Source organism: Theobroma cacao, chromosome 7 (genome assembly GCF_000208745.1).
Source record: "Theobroma cacao cultivar B97-61/B2 chromosome 7, Criollo_cocoa_genome_V2, whole genome shotgun sequence".
NCBI lineage: Eukaryota > Viridiplantae > Streptophyta > Magnoliopsida > Malvales > Malvaceae > Theobroma > Theobroma cacao.
Genome location: NC_030856.1, coordinates 16,382,451 through 16,391,591, shown reverse-complemented (window position 1 = coordinate 16,391,591; position 9,141 = coordinate 16,382,451). Strand labels below are relative to the sequence as shown.

Genomic DNA, 9,141 nt, shown 5'->3' with positions numbered 1-9,141 from the left:
AAAAATACTGAAACCCGCCAAAACATGGTATGTGGGTGAAAAACACATGTTTCATAATTGAAAGCAAATTTAGATGTCTAAAATAATTATTTGAAATGAAATTATAATTGTTTGAATAAAATAATAATATTTAATAAAATATTCTATTAAAAAAAAACAATATTTATAGAGAAATCCGTAATTAATTTTTGTAGTGTAAAAGCTAAATATATTCATACGTACTTTAAAGCAGATAACTGAAGTATAAAATTACTTTTACAGTGACACGTGGGCCCCCAACTAACCAATAAGGTGCGAGTCTATGAACCTACAATTTTGTCGATGCAAGGCTAACTGAAGTCCTTGATGCAATCGGCTATCTACCGACTATCCCGAGCCTAAAATGTGAGGAATTTAGGGTGGTGAGATTATAAAATCCCAGTGAGTAAACAGATACCATCTAAACCATCTAAAGTCTAGTAAATGGAGACAAGTAAGATATTCCATTCCAGTGTGTTTTTCATAACATCAATAATCAATTTACTCAAATAATCAACTTTGCTTATGTATTTCATAAAACTTGGCTCTTGCCAAAATCATTCCCGGGGATGCCTTGGCCTAGGCATCTGATCGAGACCGTCAAGGCTGTTCAGTGTAGTACACACATGAACATATTTTTACATTTGAAAATCTAGCCATGCCTTGGCGTTGGCTGAGTCTCACTCTCACGCAGTGGTCCACGTGAAGTGCACTCAAATCTTTACCTCCATAGATACTCTCCACACGGCTCTCCGATAGAAGTAAGGTATATCTGATTTTGTGCCTCCTCTCTTAGGTTGGTCCACAGAACCTCCACCACCTGATTTATAAAATCTTTTTCTGCATGACATGACAATTTATCGCAACCTAGCCTCTCAAGGCTGAATACACAGTACAAATAATTCTAACACCAAAATCAGTTTACCCATTCATGCTCATATATTGTCATAAGCCATTCAATTTAAAATCATAAATTTACAACACATCAAGTGGTCTCCAGTTACTCTACTTTCAAAATCATAATTCAATTTCAAGACAATTTATAAAATCATTTTATTTAAACACATTTTACTTATAAAACATAAGGATTTACCATTTAACTCATTTTTCATAAAATCACAAAAACAAATAAAAACTACTTTAGATAATTAAGACGATAGTAAGGATACTCACAGTATCAGGAGTAGAAATACTCCTAGTCCCGGTCTTTGGTGTAATCTCTTTATCCTTATAAAATAGCTCACCACCTATACATCACACATGACACAAAATTCAATAATTTGTGTCAATTTGTCATAAACTATTTCAGGCCCTCTAAATCTAAATGAATGCATGGAATGCTCGGTCGACCACTTAAACGCGATGTTGACCTAATTCAGTGTATCGCCTGATTAAATTACTAACGCATCCAATTTAATCCCAAATTACTCCATTTCTTTTCTAATACCTCAATTCACCAAACATTATTCAAATAACACCAATTTCAGCATCAAAACCCTCCCATTTCTTCATGGAAAAATTCGGCCATTACAGTGCACTAACACCGTGATTTTTCCTACTTAATTTTCTCACCATTATTCATCATTTCCTAAGCCATTTCTCTTGAAATAATAACAATCCATCACCTACACACATCAAGGAAGATTCAGCCAATGAAGATTCATGGGGAACATGGATTCTTTTCTTGTTGTTTTGCTTCTAAATATGCTAAACTAACCTTAATCACTAGCATAACTCAAAATCAACAATTCCAACATCATTTCTCTCTCCATACCCATTTGGCTAGCCATGAATTCACCATGAAAACATGAAATTTAACCATGAAAAATAAGGAGAAATGCATGGGAAAGAAAGATCTCAAGCTTAATTGAAAATTTTTATTTTTTTTTCACTTGTTTCCGTGAATTTTCACACTTTTCCCTTGAATTTTTCCACCTAGGGTTTGTTCTCTTCCTTTTCTTCTTTTGTTCTTCTTTGGTTGGCCATACTAAGAGAAATGGGCTGATTTTTTTGTTAATTATAAAGAAAATAATAAAAAATTAAAAGCTTGACATTTGTCACCATCCCATTGGTTCATTTTTTAAAACTTTAAAAAAAATTAAAACTTTTTATCTCCACCACATATTTTTTCTCACTTATCCATAACATAAAAAGTAAATGGATGAATTCTATGAGCATGACAAGTGTTGGTGGTGTAAAATTATAATTTTGCCACTGGGGTGGCAAAATTACCATTTTACCCATGTGCTCCGAAAAATAAAAAGATTATAATTTTTCACTTCTCAATCTCAAATCATACTCCAATAAGTCAAATATGATCAAAATATTTCAAAAAATTCTCATCTTGTCCTCGAGTGGTAAAATTACCATTTTGCCCCTAGATAGTAAAATTTTCGGTTTGACTCCAAACTGATCCTCGAACTCCGAATCACCATATTAAATCATTCCTGGACTGTAAAATTTTCAATTTCACCCTAAAATCTCTATTTGATCTAGTTCGAGGCTTAAATCAACTTTGTTGTACCTCTAGGTACAGTACTGACTTTTTGTCGCTTTTTTTCGAGGCTTTCTTAGTATGTAAACATACTATCCATCACATGTATATCATGACAAGTATTTTATAAGGTCAGGTTTTACAATAACCCTTAAAAGTAATTCTTTCACTTAGGTCAAGTCTCAAGCATCAAGACTTTAAACATTAAGGTGAAGCTTAATTAATGATCACGTAAGCAAATAACTTGACCAAAAACAATAGATGGGACAAGAGTCAATATTTTTAATGAAGTTCAAGTAGTTTACATAATTAAATTTATAAGCATAAGGATTCAATGTTGAAAAAATATTTAAGCACAAAGATAAAGCACATTTCAAGATTTGTTCCTAGGCCAAGCATTTTGAACATTCATTTATCAAGAAATAGTTTTACCTATATAAGCACTTGAGGACTTAATAAAATCAATATAAGTGCCATATTTAGAAAAATATAAGGTCAAGCATTTATGAAACTTTCCTAACTCCATCAAAATTTCTAATAGCCAAACAAAATTTAAAGGAAAAAGCTCACCTTGATTTAAACCAAAACATCTTCTTCTTTTTTTAAAAGAAGAAGACCAAAATATCTGACAAAATAACCCTCAAAAGCTAGTATAAGTGTCCGCCAAAAATTTTAGAATAAGAAAACTCTCACTTAGTCAAAAAATAGTCAACCATTGTTGTTGACTTCATTTAATCCTTTAAAGTTCTTTCTGAACACACAAGTTAAGTAGCTAGAAAGCATTCTAACCAAGATAAATAAAGTTATAAGAAGAGAGAGATCGGACCACATTATGAGTTCAATCAAGTTATCAACAAATGCTTTAGTTGTGCTGGCAAATGAATATGTACCCAACTTCGCATGCTCAAGAAATTCATTAAGTCACAATGTCAATATTTTTTCAAATTCCTTTTTGGATGGTTTTTGTTAAATATAAGAAAATGGGGATAGATTTAAGAAAAAAAAACTATCCCAATTAAGGGGACAAGGATGAAAAAAAGACTTTTGCGGTTTTCTTTGGAATTTTCGAGTAACAGAGACTGGTGATTAGCGGGCAGAGAGAAGAGAGGTAGAGAAAGAACAAGAGAAGGAAAAATGGGAAACAAAAAAGAACTAAATGTGCTTTAAATAACCTCACTAAAACAGCATACGTAGTTTTGGGCAAAGGAGAGAAGAAAAAAAAAGGAGGAAGAAAGAAAAAGAAAAAGCACGTGATCATTTAACTTTTACCCAAACAATTTTTTTTTATTTCTAATGTGTCGGTGTCACATCATCACTATTTGACAGATCAAGAACACGTAAGTGCCATCAGTGATAGATCTAAGATTTTGTATGAGAGGTGCCTAAAGAGTAATCATATAAAGTTAGGAAATGGGTTAATGATTTAATTCGAAGCAAAAAAAAATCAATTTTGAAATAAAATTAAACTAGAACATAAAATTTTATTAATAATTTAAATATAAAACTTCAAATCCACCAATATAAATAAACAAAAAGTAGAATGAAAAATTAACTTTAGATCTTCACATTGGGCATTGTAAGCTATGTTTAGTGTGCTTTCATGCTTTCAATTCATCAATAATTAAATTCGTGTCAATTAAAATACATAACAATAATTGAACAACAATATCCTTTATAAATTCAAATATTACTAATATATAGTAAATGTAAAAAATTAATATTGATTTGGGATTTCAAAAAACCAAGAAAAAAAATGAGAAGAAAAAGGAGATTAATGGTTTAAAACAAAAATTATAGGGTTTCTTTTAAAAAAAAATAAAAAAGAAGGAAAACAAGAGAAAAAAAAAGAAAAGAAAATAATTCCAAAATTTGGAGTTGGAGGGTCTAACAAAAACTGAAAGGTTTAATTGAAGAAAAAAAAGAGATGAAGGGTTTAAAAATATATATATAGGGGTTTCTATTAAAAAAAGGAAAAAAGAAGGAAAAAAAAGAAAAAAAAAATCGCTAAATTTGGAGATAAAAGGTTTATAAAAAACAGAAAGGTTTTTATGAAAAAAACAAACAACTGAAGGGTTTATCACAAAAAAAGGAAAAAGGAAAAAAGAGACAAAATAATTCAAAAAAAGTAAAAGGTTTTTAACATAAAAAAATGAAAAATTTACCTTAGAATTTTTACCACTATTCCAAACTAAATTAATTTGACTTATTTAAGGGCAATAAAATTATATATTTTAAATTTTATACACATCAAAATAAAAAAAAATTAAAAATTGAGTGCCACCCCTCTCCCTCTGCCCCTGAATCCCATGTCAATGTCTCTAAGGGTGAATTTAGATAAAGTTACTCATAAGAACCAAATTGCATCCAATATTAAAATTAAAGGAAATAAATTAACAAAATTTTAAAGAGAGGGACTTAATTAAAGAAACACTACTACAGGAACTTTTTGTATACTTTGACCATTTTTCAAACACGCAGTAAAACCAAAGAGGATCCTAGAGGAATTTACAAAAGCAATCTGCCAGGAGCACGTAAGAATCTAGGAAGGCAACAACTTACCTTGACTTTCGAGTGGAGCCATGAGACAGAAGCTCATCTACAAAAATAATAATAATAATAACAATAATAATTGGTCTATTAATAAAAGAAGCAAAGAAATAAGAGCTAACTAGATAAGAAACATTCCAGAATTGCATACTCAAGTGGGAAATCTTTTGCCGAGGAAATGAAGGATAAACAGATGAGAAAAGGTTTAAAATTTCCTAAAGCAACTGAGGTTTAACATTTAAGGAAAGCAGCCAAACAAATATAGAGAAATCGAAGGAAATGAGGGAAAATCCAGATGATACAATGAGATTAAATTCTGAAAGCATGATGGGTTTTGCCTTTTTACTTAAAGGATGCAATGAAGAGAAATCTGTACAGGTGAGTTTTAAAAATAGAAGGAAATTTTACATACAATACCACATCATTAGATAAATACTACGTCATCACCATCACGTTATCAAATTCAATGCAACATTAATAAAAAAATGTCAAGTCAGCTTCATCAAATGCCATGTAAGCATATATAATGAAAGAATTTTAACACCATTAACAATTGGACTAAAATTGATAATTTTGAAAAGTATAAGAATTCGATTTTTATAAATTATTTAAAAAATTAAATTCAGCACTTAAATAGAATATAAAGATTAATTGAATAATTCAATCAGTAAAAAAAATAATAACAGAGGCTAAAGGAAAAATTGATCATAACGATAGTTTCCTTTTAATCTTTCATCGGTTATGTTCAAATTCTTGCCGATCATCAGATTGGGTTAATACGATATCAAAACCTACAAAATCCAAATCAACGGAATCAAAATTGAGGATTAAAATGGAATTTTGATTCTTATTTCTGATCAAATTCTTGTTGTATATTTTCATGGGTCTTTTTTTTCTTAAATAAGCCTTTCCACATGGACACAAAAATATACAACAAAATGCGACATCAACAATGATATGTCAATTCCTAATTGAGCAAATTGAGGGAAAGGCTATAATGGGACCATAGAATAGGATTGAGGATTAAACTGGAATAATTTGAAAGTTCAGAACCCAATTGAAAATAAATTAAATAATTCAAATTAGGCTGCCTTGATGTTAAAAAAGAAAAAGCCAAAATTTAAACATAATTTAATTGGCATAGGAATGATATGGAATTGGAATTAAGCATAGATCATGTTTCCTTGCTACTGTGGCAGCGAAGACTTCAGTCATGTCTAAATCTTCTGGTTTTCTTCCATCTGTAGGTTTCCAGTCAAAATGATACAACAACTGTGCAATAGGGAGCTCAACGTTCGCCATGCCGAACGCAATGCCGGGGCATATCCTCCTCCCAGCACCAAAGGGAATGAACTCAAAATTAACTCCTCTAAAGTCAATTGAACTCTCGAGGAACCTCTACGGATAGAATCTCTCTGCTTCAATCCAATACTTGGGATCCCTTCCAATTGCCCATCCGTTGATGATGACTCTGGACTTGGCAGGTATCTCGTACCCATTAATTTTACATCTTTCCCTACTTTCTCTTGGAAGTAGCAAAGGAAGAGCTGGGTGTAATCTCAGAGTTTCTTTCATAACTAACTTCAAGTATTTTAATTCTGAAAGGCCTTCTTCACAAGCCCCTCCTTTTTTATCAAAGACTTGCCTCACCTCTGCTTGTGCCTTTTCCAAAACTTTTGGATTTTACCATTTCAGACATTGCCCATTCAATGGTCATGGATGTTGTCTCCCCTCCAGCAGAAAACATCTCCTGGAACAAGACTTTGTTCAGTTTCTTCGTTAAATAGATTCGTATCTAGCAGATGTATACTTAGACAAATCAAATGTTTAGTATCACAGTTTAAAGTAGGTACCTGGATCACTGCCTTGATATTAGAGTCTGTCAATGGTATATCAAGATCTCCATGATCCTGAAGATTTAAAAGAACGTGAACCAGATCATTCACTTCATCTATATAACCAATCTCCGATGTTGTCATACGATCAGTTTTATGTTCCTGGATGATATTTTCAAGAATCTTGTCTGACTTTTCGTGCAGCTTTTAAAGTTGAAAGCTTCTTCCACTCAGAAGTTGAAGCAATTTGATGGAAGGGAAAGCATCAGCAAGACTAAAACCGCCAACAATCTCTACGGCTTCCTGGACCACTTGAGAGAGAGCTTCTTGGTCTTTGCATTTTGCACCAAATGCGGCCCTCGCGGTGATGTTAGATGTTAATGCCCGGAGCAGCTTTCTAAGGTTAATAGGCGATCCTGCTTTTGGAGAAATGGAAGCAATGAAATTGGATACTTCTTCTTCCCTGATAGCGCGGAATGATTGAACGCGTTTCGCACTCAGCAACTCCAACGTGCAAATTTTTCGCAGTTGCCTCCAGTAGTCCCCATAAGGGGCAAAGCCAATATCTGTGAAATCTTAAAATAAGATGCTTGCAGCAGGGAGATATGGCCTGCTAGCAAAATTCAGGTCATGTTTCAGGACTTCTTGCGCGGCTTCTGGTGAAGAAATGATAACGTTGGATAACTCACCAAGTTGTAGGTGCATTACGGGCCCATGTTTCTTGGCCAGATCTCTCAGGCAGCGGTGGGGAAGAGTGCCAATGAAGAGATGCATGTTTCCTATGAGAGGCAGTTTCCACGGCCCTGGGGGTAGATTTGGCTCCTGTTTAATATTGCTTTTGGATTTCTTGATCCATATCCTAATGATGGTGAACGCCAGGAGGAAGATGGCAAGAAGGATTTGGTGATCCATGTAAAGATCAATTGGAGATGAGTCAATTTTTTACTTCTGGCATGTAATACAATACTTGATGGCTAGACTCTTACCTCACAGGGTCTAACTCATCTTTATTTGTAACCAAAACAATTATTATTGGTGTAGCTGTACCTGCTTGTGAACTTAATGAATGGAGCTTGAAAATATTTTCTGATAATTGAACTCAGTGAAGATTCTGGTATAAGTTGGAAACCAAGATTTTAATATGATTTAAGGATATTATATACAAATAAAAAGTTTGAATTATGAAAAGGAGTTGTATCTTTATAACTATATATATATATATATATATTACATAGAAAAACCAGAAAATAACCATATCCATTTTTAGGCCCCAATACATTGCATCAGTTCTCTTTGACCCGTCTTTAAGCTCTTTCTTCTTATGACAGTTTGCAAAGATAATATTAAATATCCAAAACGGCTGGCGGCCTGGGGCCATTCCCTTGGTGGGCGTTTGGTAGCTGAAGCACATTCAAATTCTTGTCTCAGCAGCCTAGTTTTTCTTTGACTCCGCTAGCAATTTGATAATCCACTTGCACCAATGTAGCCGTCAACACCTGTGCATTGGGCATTGGTGACTTCACCTAGCAATCTGATAAAGTTATTTTTATTTATATTAGGACTCGATAGGGTTTATCAGAGATAGTTAAATAGTAATAGAGATATCTTAACTGATTATATAAATAGTTAGGAGAAAGAAAACCCGGAAGAGAAGAGGAGATGCTTACCTAAGAAAAATTAATATACAAATTTGGAATCATGATGATATGGAATATAGGAATAAAAAAGCAAGACTTGTAAGTGCTCCAAATTTGAAGGGACAAAAATGAAGTACAGTCATTCAAGTTGGAGATGTTGTCAATTAATGTTGTAGTTTTTATTGGTTTTGCTGTTTATCTTTTTTATTTTATTGACTTGTTCCTAACTTGGAGTTCATAGTTTATCTTGACTTGGAGAAATCTCCAAAAAGTGATATTGCTCTTACCATTACAAATTTGAGGGCATCCACTTAGAGAGTTGGAGTTTAAGTTCTATACGAAATGTACACATTGAGGTTAAAATTTTTTTGATTGTGTAAAGGAGTAGAGACAATCTTACTATCAATAATATTCGCTCGAGAAAGAAAGTCTGATGCATACTTAGCTTGAGAGAGATATTGTGAAACCCTAATCTTGACTTAAGGTTAAATTTGTAACTTAACTTGGTGAGCATGTAAATTTATATTTTCCAATGATATTTTGAAAAATTATAACTTTGAAAAATACATACTTTCATACCCAAATGAGTTTGCTTGATAGGTGGCACTTA

General features: G+C 32.7%; 1 pseudogene; it reads right to left on the bottom strand.

The window, feature by feature from the left end:
* On the bottom strand, positions 5,991-7,981 carry LOC108662859 (annotated as a pseudogene).